This window comes from Coptis chinensis, chromosome 3 (genome assembly GCF_015680905.1).
Source record: "Coptis chinensis isolate HL-2020 chromosome 3, ASM1568090v1, whole genome shotgun sequence".
Taxonomy (NCBI): domain Eukaryota; kingdom Viridiplantae; phylum Streptophyta; class Magnoliopsida; order Ranunculales; family Ranunculaceae; genus Coptis; species Coptis chinensis.
Genome location: NC_141458.1, coordinates 3,843,704 through 3,857,038, shown reverse-complemented (window position 1 = coordinate 3,857,038; position 13,335 = coordinate 3,843,704). Strand labels below are relative to the sequence as shown.

The 13,335-nt window shown below is 33.1% G+C and overlaps 1 long non-coding RNA gene across 1 annotated transcript; it reads left to right on the top strand.

The window, feature by feature from the left end:
* The first annotated feature begins 12,018 nt into the window (after positions 1-12,018).
* Positions 12,019-13,042, top strand: LOC147507356 (uncharacterized). The gene is made up of 3 exons (XR_015216179.1): positions 12,019-12,120; positions 12,203-12,298; positions 12,970-13,042. It is a non-coding gene; the product is annotated as an uncharacterized LOC147507356 (long non-coding RNA).
* The last annotated feature ends 293 nt before the right edge of the window (positions 13,043-13,335 follow it).

The window sequence follows — 13,335 nt, the reverse complement described above, 5'->3', positions numbered from 1 at the left end:
AAAACACCAAGTGTTGATGAAAAAGACGAAGAACGTAGAAAAGTAATTAGAAAAATGATGGTGATCGGGGGAATGATGCTGTACCTTGTGGTTGCCCTCATTACCCAAATTTGGGATCAAGTCTCAAGAACGAAGTTCTAAATGAAAAATAGTTTGGTATTTATATAGGTAGAGCGAGAGAGTCCTTGTAGCTCAAAGTAATCTTGTAATTGAGTAATTGTGATATACTATAACTTTCAATCGATAATTATCTCTTTTAAAAGCGAATCTGGATATAAATCAAGCATTACATTAGTGGCAAGCCATGTGCTAAGGTTCATTGATCCATGATAAACCGTTAAGCAAATAAAGTGGAGACTCTACCGATGGGCGTTTGATAATAAAGGTGGGGTCGAAACCGCCCCTCTTTGGCGCGAGCAAAGTTCATATGGCAAAGAAGAGAAAAATGGCCGGAATGTATGTTGTGTTTGCGAAAAAAAATAATTGGAAAATTGATGAAAAAAAATTTTTAATTATCGGGGAACAAAATAATGTGAAACTAGCATTATTATGCAATGTAGTTAAATAAAAAGATGACGAAAATGCACAAAAATAAAATAAAATATGCCGTAGAAATAAAATTGCAAAAAAAATTTGATTGATGAAAATTGTACCAGCAGCATGTAATATCAGAAATTTGAATTGACGATCGTGCAGCGGAATAGCGATACTTTGATTATACCGTTGAAAATTAAGCGTAAAGGCGGTTTAGTAAAATAGTAACATAAGTTAAATACTAATTGAACTCAAAGTGTTAGGATGTGATAAGAATATAGAGTAGATAAGAATTGAGATGACGGATAAAGTTTGGAACAGAAAAGAATCTTCGAACCTTATATAAGACAGGTCTTTGCATATTCCAACCTATGAAAATACATTTATGCGCTCATTCCAACCTAGCGACTAACTTAGAATCTGTGAATAATTGTAGCTTAGTCGCCTCTAAGCTACAATTATTCACAAATTCTAAGTTAGTCGCTAGGTTGGAATGAGCGTCCATGGTTTTTTCATAGGTTGGAATATGCGGCACAACACTTATATAAGGTTCGAGCTGTTTTCAAGATCGAGTTTCCAAACTTCATCCGTCATCTCAATTCTTATCTACTCCATATTCTTATCACATCCGAACACTTTGAGTCCAATTAGTATTTAACTTACTTTTATTACTATTTTTACTAAACTGCCTATACGCTTTTAATTTTCAACGTATAATCCAAGTATCGCTATTCGCTGGCATCGTCAATTCAAATTTCAGATATTACGTTTGACAATTTTCGCTAATAATTTTTTTGCAATTTTATTATGCGGCATATTTTATTTTATTTGCATTTTCGCCATCTTTATTTAACTACATTGGATGATAATGTTAGTTTGACATTATTTCGTTCCGATAATTAACGAATTTTTTTTTCGATCAATTTTCCACTATTTTCGCATCTACACTTCGCTATACATTCGCTCATTTTCTTTCTTCTTTGCCATATGTACTTTGCTGCATGCCAAAGGGGATGGTGTTTCGACCCCATACGCGGGCAAACGCCTATTGGTAGGAGTCTCCATTTTATTCGTTTATCGGCGGGCTAAAGCCCACCGCAATATCATAGATCAATGTACATGCCCATTAACTCAATGGCTGGGGCACATGGTTTGCCACTAATGTATGTTGATTTATATCCAGATTCGCTTTTATCAAAGAGATAATTATCATTGAAAGTTATAGTATATCAGATTCTTCAAGCTACAAGGACTCTATCTACCTATATAAATACCAAACTATTTTTCATTTAACCACGTTCTGAGACTTGATCCCATGATTGAGGCAAACCGCATATTTTGATCTCATCATTTTTCTAATTACTTTTCTACGTTCTTCGTCTTTTTCATCAACACTTGGTGTTTTGATCATATTTGGTCGAAACAATGCACTCAGCAAAGCTTGAGGCCAATTCATTGGCATGTTCCCTGCATTCGTTCAACAGATCACGCAACTCACATATATCTCTCTCGGAAACCATATTTGATTACTAAATTTGTGAGAACACAAGCCGAAGATCGAATGGCTCCGATACCACTTGATATAATCAAATTAATAATTTGATTTAGTGATTGATGGTATCTAATTTGAGTTAGTTAGTGTCTCATATTATCTAGGCATTATATCCAAGTTAATAATATTAGTGAGTTAGTTATTATGAGACTAATAGTAGTGGTAGTGAGCAGTTCTTTGTAGTGGCTATAAGTTACATGATTACATGAACTTGTATTTAAGACTTGTGAGTTAATAAAGAAGGTAAGTTGATTATTGTAATTGTTTGCACAACAGTGTGAATTGGAAGTGGTTCTCTCAATATAACCAATTGGAGTTTTCGGGGTTTTCTCGAATTAATCCCATCCTATCTATCATTTTTCCTTTTGTGCATTTTAATTTCCGATACAATCTAATTTGATTGTATCATTTACCGACTTTGCTAGTCGGCACGTGTATTTTTTCCAACTAACATCATTCTTGATATAGTATAAGAAAATCATTTTCCAACTAACATAATTTACATTGGTAATTTGGTATAAGAAAGTCATACATCATATACTAATTTAAAGGAAAAATATAGTCCTTTATCAAAAAAAATAAAGGAAAAATACAGTCCCAACTCCAGTAAAATATTATTTTTATTTATTTATTTTTTTTTCCTAGCCGGATGTCCGGGCCAGCTTACGCGCACTTCGACTAATCAGGCCCGGTAAAACATTTGGATTTCTTACTTCAGGAAGTTTTGCAAGTCAAAATCGCTGACACCAGCATCGAGGAATCTACGCTAGATGGTAATATGGACATATGGTATTGCCTTATTCAGGCATTAGGACCGGGGGAACTCATTGTGTTAATCAAAATAAAAAATGGGTATGAAACTTTAACAAAAATTTTGTTTTTGAATGTTAAGTCTCTGAAAATTAGAAATGAAAAATCTAGAGTTCTGTGAAATTAGCTAAGAAACTACAGCTGCGCAACCCACTACAGGACAAGCCACGGCTCAATATTTCCATGTTGGCCGAGATATCCTAGGCGTAAAAAACCAATATATATTGGATATATCAATATATCATTTGATATATATCTTTTTGTTGAGTGGTCAATTTTTTCTGGTATATCAATATATCGGAAATATCACCAATATATAATATTGGTTAATAAAAAATCAACTAAGTCAACAATATATATTGGATATATCGATATATATCTATTTGAAATTGTGTCAACATATCCATCTGATATCTATATCAATCAATATATCTATATCTATATCTTAATATTAAAGCTCCCACAAGGGTATTTTTCGAACTCTATTAAAATTCCACGCCAACTCTTATTAAAACCAAAATTTCTCTCCTATTTGAAAACGAAAATCTTTTTTTAGAACTTGAATTTTTCTCGGGAATCCTTCTCCTATTAAAACAGAATCTCTCTCCCAATTGAAAATGGGTTTTTAAAATTTAATTAAAAACAATTTGTTAGAAAATTAAAACAGGTTAGTGATTATAACGATAGTCCCAATTTTCTAAAAAAAATATAAATGTTTTCAAAAGAGCCGGTGCGTATGCACGGGCCTACAATCTAGTCTTAATATTAAAGCTCCCACAAGGGGTATTTTTCAAGCTCTATTAAAATTCCACGTCATCATCGCCTATTAAAACGGGAATTTCTCTTCTATTTGAAAAATAATTTTTTTTTTACAATGGGAATTCGTCTCTTATTATAACGGGAATTTCTCTCCTATTAAAACAAATTCTAACACTTCTAATTAAAGTGGGAATCATTCTCCTATTAAAATGGGAATTTATCCCATATTGAAAAGAAAAAATCTAGCATATCTAATTAAAACTGAAATTATTCTCTTATTAAAACAGGATCTCTCTCTAAATTAAAAAAAAAAGTTTTTTAAATTTAATTAAAACTTCATTTAAAATAATTTATTAGCAAATTAAAACGAGTTAAGCCTAAAACGGTAGTCCCAATTTTCTAAAAAAAATTTAAATGTTTTCAAAAGAGCCGGTGCGTATGCACACTTAAAGCGAGAATTCTTCTCCAATTAAAACAAATTCTAACACTTTTAATTAAAACGGAAATCTTTCTCATATTAAAATAAGAATTCCCTCCCTATTGAAAAAGCTTAAAAATCTAGCGTATCTAATTAAAACGGAAACCATTATCCTATTAAAACAGAATCTCTCTCTCAATTGAAAAAACTGGTTTTTAAAATTTAATTTAAAACAATTTGTTAGAAAATTAAAACATGTTAGCGACTAAAACGGTAATTCCAATTTTCTAAAAAAATATAAATATTTTCAAAAGAGCCGGTGCGTATGCACGGGCCTATTAAAGCTCCCGTAAGAGGTATTTTTCTAGGTCTCTTAAAATTCCACGACATCAACTCCTATTAAAACGGGAATTTATTTCCTATTGAAAAGATAAATTATAGCAATTCTAATTAAAACGTGAATCATTCATTCTCCTATTATAATAATGGGAGTTCATTTTCTATTTAAAAAGAAAAATTTAGCACTTCTAATTAAAACGGAAATCACACTTCTAAATTAAAACATGATCTCTTCCCCAATTAAAAAATGGGTTTTTAAAACTTAATTAAAACAGTTTGTTGAGAAATTAAAACGGGTTTTTAAAATTTAATTAAAATAATTTGTTAGGAAATTAAAACGGGTTAGTGACGAAAACAGGAAATCACGATTTGTTAAAAAAAAATTATATATGTATAGTTATGATTGTTGAACAAGTTTTTAAAAGAGTCAGTGCGTATGCACATGTCTACTTTCTAGTCTTAATATCAAAGCTCCCACAAATGGTATTTTTCGAACTCTATTAAAATTTCACATCATCATCTCCTATTAAAACGGATATTATTCTCCTATTGAAAAAAGAAATTCCAGACACTTCTAATTAAAACCGAAATTATTATCCTATCAAAATGGGGAATTCCTCTCATATTATAAATAAAAATAAAAATAAAATGATATCACTTCTAATTAAAACGGAAATCCTTTTAATTTCTTATTAAAATGAGAATTCCTCCCATATTAAAATGGAAAAATATAACATATCTAATTAAAATGGGAATCATTTTCCTATTACAATGGGAATTACACTTCTAAGTTAAGTCAACTATTAAAATTGAATCCTTTTCCCAATTAAAAAATGGGTTTTTAAAACTTAATTAAATCGATTTGTTTGGAAATTACAATAGGTTAATGCTAAAACGGAAATGAATCACGATTTGTTATAAAATGTATATATGTATAGTTATGATTGTTGAGTAAGTTTTTAAAAGAACTAGTGTGTATGCACAGGCCTACAAGCTAGTATATCAATATATCTATATCGGGTACCTAAAAACCAATATATATTAAAATATATCGATATTTCAACCGATATTTTCGGCTTAGATGAGTTGACACTTGAAACATAAATGAAAAATTCAGTTGCATTTGTGTGCTCACCAAATAAACAGAACATCATGAAAAATGGAAAGCAAAAAGAAAGAACCAAAAGTGCAACCTACAGCAAATTAAGAAAATTACTCTGTCTGAAGGTTCGTACAACAGACAACAATGTTGTTGTGGCGATCACGTACATCATGCATTCATGCATGGTAGTTCTGCAGCTTCTAAAGATAGAAATGAATAAGTGATGCATTTAATTAATGAGCTGTTCTTCAGTCGAGATGTAAATGTGGGCCTTTGGATAGAAGTCCTATGAATAAGTGGATGTGATTTTAATTAGATTTAGCCTTAAAAGTTAAATAAGCATGTGCATAGTGAACGTAACAGAGCATCAATAAAATGGATAACAACTAAAGAGCCAATGAACCATATAATGTAGCACATGTACCAACGTGAATCGCAATACTGTTTGAGACCAATTCCGATAATGTATCCAAAATGTAATGAGCATGGCTTACGCTCCCATGTGTGTTGGCAGTCTCACTCTCATCCATTCCCCTAGTTTTCTACGCAATAGATGATTGTGTTCCAAATTTGTGTTCGCCAGTCCCTACTGCTCTGTCACAATGCATGACATGGTGCATTTTTTTTTACTAATGCGCTCCCAAAACGTAAACAGGATAGGTGAAGAATATGCTAATATGTACAAGATTGTTGGGCAGAAGTTGAAAAGCTTGCACACCTTGGGATTGGTGGCCTGGTGGGTAATAGTGTTCTTTCACTAGAGTTGTTAGAGAGAAAACGCATAACAGATTGAATTGAAAGTGACGAATCAATAAATCACCGCAATGAAATCAAAGAAAAAGATCAGCGATACAACATAGAACAAAAGTACTAGTCAGAAATTCAAGTGTGAGCAGAAATAGCCAAATATTAATCCAAAATATCCACACCTTATTGAATTTTTAATCAACTTTTGCGGTATTCGTGAGAGAAGAATTGATGCGAAGTGGCGAGAAGAGATGTTTTTAAAGGCTATTTATGGTTAACGCAAATCCTCCTCTTTTTTGTGACTCAAAAAGCATCACAAACATGTTGGAAGATCAGAATTCTGCGGGTAATAATCGGCAATGGAGGCCAGTTGTGGATAACACTCGTGTGCTCTCCTCCTCTTTTTCATCCTTGCATCCTGGGCTAAATATAATGGCACCAGTGAATTTTGCATGTACGATAGGGAATATCTCTCCAACTTTATAATTTAATCAAATTAAGGTTTTCAAAAAAAAAGAAGTTTAAGGGTTGGTTAAATTTTGGTAATTCACGAATATTGTGCCTTTGGAAAACTAAGCCTATTGGTAATTGGACCAATGGAAAACAAAGCCAATTGGGCTTAATTGACAAAGTTGGGCTTACAATTATGAGGCCACTATAGCGGTGAGGCCCTCACCAGCCGGCTCATCTGCCTATAGGGTGAGCTGGCCGTAGTTTAAGAGTTTAAAGGTGAAAATGATTATATAGAAGTAGTAACAACTATCTCAAATTAAATATATTGTTTAACTTTGAAGTGGGGTGATTTTGGTCTTGGGCGTTTGTGCAATTGTGCCTACCTTCTAGTGCCTTGTTAAGCGGGCAAATGTGCTTATTGCACATGAGCTCCAACTCTTGTCAATGGTGTATAGTGACCCTTTCATCGAAAAATAAAATGGTGTATATATACTGACCCAAATTATAATCTTTTGGACTACCGCATTTGCTCACGTAACTTGCTCTACATAGGCTTGGGTAGATCATGAGGATGATGAGAAACGTGGCGAGGCCAAGCTAGATTGTATATTTGGGTATATTTATATTTAATATTGAATTGTATTATTAATGAAAAGTTTAAGTGATTTTCGACTTGGAGAGTTATAACCAAAAACAAAAAATAGTTTGGATAACAATCTTCTCTCAACCGAGTAAAAGATAATTTAAAGTCAAATATTACAAATTTTGCATCATTCTGAAGCCCAAACCTTAAAAAGCCAAGCCTCCCAGATGAAACTTGAATCATTAGATTAGGAGGTCGATTTTCTTGTCCTCATAATGAATTTAGAGAAGTAAATAATTACAATAAATCAGTAATCATTCCACAAAATTGTGTTTTTGAATAACAAAGGAACGATTGGGAGCACCATCTTTACGATTTTCATATTGTCTCTATGGTCTTTATGATTTCTCACTTCACTGCATGGGAATCTAAAGTGTGCGGACATTCTCACTCAACTAACACATAGTTCAGGGGCTAATTCCTTATTGAAATGTTGTACTCTACAAAGATTTACTAATACCTCAATAGAAGACTTGCATTGGAGGGAAACCACGAAATTATCATATATACTAGATGGTACCTACATGGCTACATGTTACACTTTCCATTCAATATACCATTCAAACTAAAGAGCATTTTGCTAGAATATACCTTTTATTAATATGTGGTTTGTCCTGGCTTGAGTACCACATATAGACCTAGCATGTTGTGTTCTGATTTCTGACAACACAAACTATACACATGCTATTTTAGGCTAAGTCCAATGGTGCGGCAAAACACCAAATTTGACGTAAAATGTGATCCAATGATACGTTAAAACGTTATAACGCCAACGCTATCTTTATAAATTTCTCTATTTTTGCAGTCAATTTTAACGTTATAGCGTATGCTCTGGCCGCCATTCGCAATGGCGGCCAACAAAAAAAAAATCCAAATGACTCTGCACGCCATTGGGAATGGCGGTTAGAAATTTGATCCAATTCAAACAATAACCTGCACGCCACTCTGAATGGCGGTCAAAATCCAATTATTATTTTCCACCCGCCACTCCCAATGGCGGTTAGAATTGATTACTATTTTTTGTTTTTTTTAATAACTTAATTTATGCAATTACCATTCTATCCTACCTTTTTTTTTTTTTTTTTTTTTTGTCGTCTGGGTGTTTTTTTACTGAAAGGGGTAGAATGGGGAGATTTTTTTTAGCTACACGCCTGTGGGAGTGGCGCAAAAATTTGGTTTTTAAAAAGCCGCGCTGCTGGAGTGGTGTACAAAAAGCCGGGTTTTTTATTTGTTGGCCGCGCTTGGCTGATGGCGGGTAACAAAAGTCAATTTTATATTAAATATTTTGGGTGCACGCCACTGATACTGGCGGGTGAAAAAATAAACCGTTGGATTTGATTTTCGCTATCCCACTAACGGCATTACTGTGCTATTGTGGTTTGGTGTTTTGCCGCACCAAACCATTGGACTTAGCCTTAGCATCGGGGATAGCATGTGCACACATTTGTGGGGTGGGGTCTAAAGTACTAAAATGGCTTTAGTACCACATATAGACCTAGCATCTGCATTAGACTTGAGCATACCATGGCGGAGGCAATCAGGCAGGGTTAAGACTTAAGAGCAATAGTGACGGTTCCCGTTGGGTTAAGATAAGAGCAATAGTGACGGTTCCCGTCGTAGTTGATTTTTACTAGCCAAGATATAAGCAATTTTCTAGAAGAATAAAATTAAAAATAGAGAAAAATAAATTTATACGTCTGATTTTTGTTTGCCTTAAATTGAACATAGCAAGCGAGAGTGTATTTCTTAAAATCGCAAAAGTGCTAGAAAACTCAGTTAATAAAGGAGAAACTCCATATAGTGTTAGCTATTTGGACATGTTACAATAGCGACGGGAGACAAAACATGAAAAGCTGTATATATATACAGTGGCGAGCTAGGGGGCCAGAGTATGCCATGGCTCCAACCAAAAAAAATACTACTAGTACTTGCTGCAGTCTTGGTAAAAAACTTTGACCAATAACCCACTATTATCTCTTTTGTCCATAGAATAAAACCTCTCCTTTGCTGATATTGGGTGTGTCCGGGGGGATATGGTAATTTCCACCTAATTAATTTCAATATGTTTTATCTATGGGAATATATGGGTCCACACTCCACACCCACTAAAGTTCTGTACGTGCATTTACAAAAACAAAAACGTTTGCATGTGCAAAAAAGAAAACTACCCTGGTAAGCCTTATCCTATCACTCATGCTCCTCCAATTGTTAAGAAGCATACGGAAATGGACATTAGAACAGATGACATTTCACATATTAACAGGAGAAAAGAGAAAAAAAAGGGAAATAAAGATTTAAAGATAGACAACTTCTTCAAAAATTATTATATATAAATTAATAAGACTAGAGTAACAAATACTTACAATAAACTATCCTATCCAATTAATTATATTATTTAGCCCAATAAACTAATTAACCTAGCTGATTAGTGGTTGTAATCCTACACTTTCAAAATTGGCAATCTCTGTTATTATGTAAATTAACGTAAATTGATGATTGGATAAAGGCTTAATTACAGAAACATACAGCGTACTTAGGTCCTCTTAACACTTGTATCAACATATAATTTTTTTTAACAAACATATCAATGTACTATGCCCAATTTCACAAAAATAACAAGTGTGTTAATCCTTGGATAAATTAACAATTGTTTGTTTACGTAAAAAATAATTATCTAAAATTTATTAAAAAAAACAAGCAAATTGACGTGTAAACAAACTATTTAATTTGTGTTGCAAATTTGTAGTGCTCACATCGGCTTACCCTGGAACAAATTCCTGGCTCGCCATCGATATATATATATATATATATATATATATATATATATATATATATATATATATATATATATATATATATATATATATATATATATATATAGGTCCAAACCTCTAAATCTGTAAGAGCAAGTCCAATGGAGGCCTATATGAGTTGCTAAAGGGCCATATAGCACCTCAACCACAAAAATGTCATTCCAATGAGACTGCTAAAAGGGTCTTAAATTTGGAAGGAGTTAAAAACCTAGCCAAAGTTAAGATTTTCGCTAGTAGTTGCTATAATAAGTTTAGGAGATGATTTTGACATATTTTTTGTGATGCATTTATTTATGTACAAACGGCAGAAACTATATCATCTGCCTCCCGTTTTAATTAAATAAACGGACAACAGAAACTCTACTATCTGTACCTAGCATACGCAAAAACTGAGAAATCTTGTTCTTCTTTTCATATACAGATTCCCTAAAAATTCATAGTCATTCCACTCTATTCATTCCATTCCACTCACTCCACAATCTATTATCATTCATTCCACAACTCAACAATCCACACATCCATTCAACTAACCAAAATTCATTCATTAAACAAATATAATTTAATTCATTCATTAAACATAATTCATACAAACATCAATCAATACAAACATAAAAAAATACAAATAAAAATAAACTAACTTCGACTTGAACTCTCGTCAAGTTGTTACTTCTTTGATTTACTCCCTCGCCGTGATTCTCGCAATGTCATTTCTAGAATATGCGCTTCTAACTCTGCGACTCTATCATGTGATTTTTGCTTCTCTTCACGTTCGGCCACCAAATAATGATAATATTCGTCGGTTGTAGTCATAAATGAATCGCGCATCCCATGCATCATTAGCTGCGACTCGGCACATTGCGTTCTAAGTGTAGCTTACAAAAAAATCAATAACTTTAAGAAAAATCATCACTATAAACTAAATATAATTCAAGTTTCAAAATATAAACCAAATACTAACCTCATCTAGAGTGTCAAAATCCAGAACAAGATTCGAAAGATAACTTTGATCAACATGAGGTATAGAATATGAAATAGTGACAGTTCCAGTCGTAGTTGATTTTTACTAGCCAATGTGCATGATATAGGCAATTTTCTAGAAGAATAAAATTAAAAACAGAGAAAAATAAATTTATACGTTTGATTTTTGTTTGCCTTAAATTGAACATAGCAAGGGAGAGTGTATTTCTTAAAATCGTAAAAATGCTAGAAAACTCAGTTAATAAATGAGAAACTCCATATAGTGTTAGTTGTCGGGACATGTTACAGTAACGTCTGGAGACAAAACATGAAAAGTTGTACATATATTAATATATAAATCAAAGACCATTAATACTGAGTAATGGAAAATGCTCCCAGTGACCCACGTCAGCCCCTTTTTTTTCTCTGAGACTGACACATCAGATTTTACATAAAAAAAGGAATTATACGCTCTTTTTTGGGATTTCAATTGTTCGTAACCCAAAATAGATAAAAACCTTTTCTATATTTTTTTTTCAATTCTAAAAAATACTTCCAACTCTCAAAAAAGAAAATTCATCTCTTCAAACTCTCTCTATTATTCTTCTCTTCTTCCAAAATTATCACTTTTGTTACTATGTCTGATACAGAAAGAAGTTAATACAGTCACTAAATGGTTTCCTTAATTCTACAGAGTATTGTTATGAGAATAATGATTCAATCGCTACCATTATTATGTGCCATTCTTACGTTCTTTGCATTTGGAGGTGCATATTCTATTGATGTAAGTGTTTTTAACTTATTTGATTTTTTTTTTCCGAAAAAGTAGATTACTTTGTAGTATAGTTCCTCATATAAATTTCTTTAACTTATTTTGTTCTTTTGCATTAGTTTCCCTTTCTTAGATGGAAGAGTAATGCTATTCTCGCCGCAATTTGCATCATGGGTGCAAGAGCATTTTCTATTCAAATTTGCGTCTTCCTTCACATCCAGGTATCATCAGAGTATCTTAGCCATATATCTCAAGTTTATTTCATATAATAGAAGAGTTCATAACATCTATGTTAACTTCCAGAGATATGTACTTGGGAAGCCTATGGCGTTTACAAGATCATCAGTTTTGGCCACAGTGTTCATGTGCATGTTTGCAGTTGTTGTCTCAGTACTCAAGGTATTACATCAATCATATTCAGAAATCCTTAAAAGCGTGAATATTATTTTCTAAACAAAAAGTTGGTAAGGAACAAAGACACCGGGTTGGTAATTTGGGTGTTCAATGCAAAAGGCATACTACTAATGTTAGCTTTTTCCCTTTCGTGACTCATTTACAATAACTAGGAAATGTTAGTGCTGGGAAAAATCGATTTGATTTTTTCTATTTTTGTTTAGATAGGTAGATGATCCTGGGGTACGCGTACATGGGTGACCTTGTGAAGGCTCCATTTGAATTGAATTTAGTGCGACTAAATATTAATTGGTTTTGGTGAACAACTACAATTGTTAAATGGCTTAGGTGGAGTACGTAGTCCAAATTCTCAACTCCTAGAATTCACTCCTTCTCTTTCATCATGGTCTCCATCGTCCTTGCCTTAACCCAATTAATCACTTAATCCCATATGAAAAGGGAGTGCTAACTTTATTCTTACATTAATGTTTGCGCAAAGTTATGGTAGCATTGAACTAGAAGATGAGATGGAATTGCAGTGCCGTGAGAGATCACTAATCTATTACATCAAAATTATCTCAAAAAAACGGATCTGGACATATAGGAAAAAGTCTGTAATAGCATATATATTGACTTCTAAGTCGAGTATAAATTTTGTAATTTGGTTTGAACTTTAGGATATACCTGATATGGACGGAGATGAAGCGTTTGGAACGAAAAGCTTAGCGATTCTCTTGGGTAAAGAAAAAGTAAGTGTCTACGTTTATAATTCTTCAACCATATATCTTCTGATAATGGGATCCTTACATAGAGATCCTGGAGTTTCTTTTATTCCTCTTTGGTAGTTGTGTGGTATCTACAAGATTTTATTTTCTTTTGTTGCTGTTATAGGATTTGTTTTTGTCTATATGGATGATGAGCGAGATGCCGATGATGCAATTCGAGGACTTAACAGGATGGAATTTGGAAGACAGGACCGGCGGCTTCATGTTGAGTGGCAAATATAATGCACCTAGCAGAACAGGCAGTCACATTTGAAGTTG